The sequence below is a fragment of the Macrobrachium nipponense genome, chromosome 12 (assembly GCF_015104395.2).
Source record: "Macrobrachium nipponense isolate FS-2020 chromosome 12, ASM1510439v2, whole genome shotgun sequence".
In the NCBI taxonomy this organism is placed as follows: Eukaryota; Metazoa; Arthropoda; class Malacostraca; order Decapoda; family Palaemonidae; genus Macrobrachium; species Macrobrachium nipponense.
Window position 1 is genome coordinate 95,528,834 of NC_087205.1, and position 2,335 is coordinate 95,531,168.

Here is a 2,335-nt window from a genome sequence, read left to right on the forward strand (position 1 = left end):
AAATTTGATAAATTTATAAATGCGAGGAGTGGCTATGTTTACCTCTCCGATGATATTTTACAGTATATAGTTACTTACAGGGTGTTGTTAAGGTAATATGTTTCAGAATATGACAAAAGAAAAATCAGACCATACGTTCTAAGTATATATACATGAAAAGTTAACTTAAATGCAATTGTGCATTGTTACGACCCTTGTTGGGCCGGGTGCAAGTTCTTTTGCACAAGAATAGAGAGGACAGTGATCTACAAGTATCCAGATAAATTCAGTCAGCGGAGACAAAAACACACAGGAAAACTCAACAATATTTATTAACAAACAAAGCAAAAGAATAATAAAGTCAGCCTTGTGACTATACAGGACGCAACTTAGTCCTTACTACTCCCGTAGGAGTTCCTAATCACTAACACTAAACCCTAGACAGAAAATATTGAGAAATATATTTTGCATAAATTAGCAAAATGGGCCCAACACCAACATTAATATAAACCAATACCTATAAATAAGCAGAGAGGAAAGAAGTAAGAGACCAACAGGGGGGCGGGGGGAAACTTAATTCTCCTATCTACAATTATAAACTAAATCTTAAAAATATAACAAGCATCAAACATCTTAAAAGATAATATCCACAAGAAATAACGAAAATTACAACATCACTCGTGACAAGATATACACAAAGACTGACATATATATATAAATATAAATGTACGATAAGAGCTTCTCACACTGAATAAGGGATGAATGGATGCCCAAATGATTCAGGCTAAACAGTCGCCTTGCTGAAGGCCGAAATACAGAGGAGCCGTGATCTCTTACATTCACTGGGACCATGCCACGTACCAGGCCAATACTCCGCTATCTGAAGGGCGTGCAGCTACACAGGTCACCAATACCATGGGAAAGGAGTCTGTCGTGCTCCCAACCAAAAACACAAGGGGAATTCCCTACCTGGTAGCAACCGCCCTACTTGCACCTTCACGGGCCTCAATGCCCCCACCGCTGCAGCTCAGAAGGACGTCGTAGAAAAATACAGCGAAGTCTCCCACGTCTACTCTGTCGGGATCCAGCGCCGATATCAGAGCCCGCGGGAAAGTACACACTGTAAGGGGGAAAAGTCACCGCAGATGGCAGAAAACGCCCCTGCGCCTCCAACACTGACGGCGACAAAATCCTTCGAAGGGCGATAAAGAAAAACAGGCCAAGCTGCACAAAACCATGCGGGGAGAATAGCGAGCCCAAACTGTTCTCGGGAAAAAGTCGCGCCCCTCCATCATCACTGGTGTCCTTTTCACCAACCACTCGAAAGATTAAAAAAAAACTAGCATTAATAAGATACTCACAAACATTTAACAAGCGGGGAGGAGGTTTAACAAGCAGTTCGCTTGACGCTCAGTCGAGACAAAAGTAAAAGCTTTAAACTAAAACCTTAAAAAACTAATTTCCTTACGCTAATTTTACATATAACAAAATATAACAAAAAGCAGAAACAAGGCTGAGATAAAAAAGCAAAAGCAATGCCAATTACGTTAATACGTGATATGCATCAAACGTGTCACTCACTACCGAATGGTGCTGCAGACTATATTAGAGAGAGAGAGACGAGAGAGACGGAGAGAGAGAGAGAGAGAGAGAGAGAGAGAGAGAGAGATAGAGAGAGACAGAGAAGAGAGAATTTAAAGAGGATTATTTATTTAATAAATTTATTACGCCCAAAGACGTCAAACAAAGTTACATATTAGCAGGTTACATACATTACATCAGAAATCAACAGAAAAAAAATTACAGCATTGAATCATAGGTATATCAGTTACAAAATAACATATATGAGATCGTATTCTATTATCACAACAACTGCAACAGACAGTTTAGCAGCCACCAAAGTGAGGAAGACGAGTCAAAATTATGTCTAGGTGGTCATCTTTGAGTAAATATTGGCAGGTTGAAGTAAATTTTGTCCTTGAGGTAACAGATTCCTGACAGTGGGGCAATGAAGGCAGTAGTGTTCAAGGTTATTGGCATTAGCAAGGTTACACAGTTACATGAGGTGTAGTGTGGTATATCTAGTGTCTGTCCAACCTGCCACACAGGACGATATCCCCAACCTTATCCTGGCACTTACAACATTATGCCTACGTACCATGAGTCCACGTCGCCGGTACTTGTGACGGCTCTGCAGAAAGTTATCATGATGTTGTATGGAAACACTAGTGCCCCTCTCTGCATCCCTACGCTGTACTGTACAGGCAAAAGCGGCTGAATATATTCTATGTTTAAGGCAGCGTAAGTGAGGGCTCAACATTTCTGTCATCAAGGTCCAGCGTGCAGGCAGCTTTAG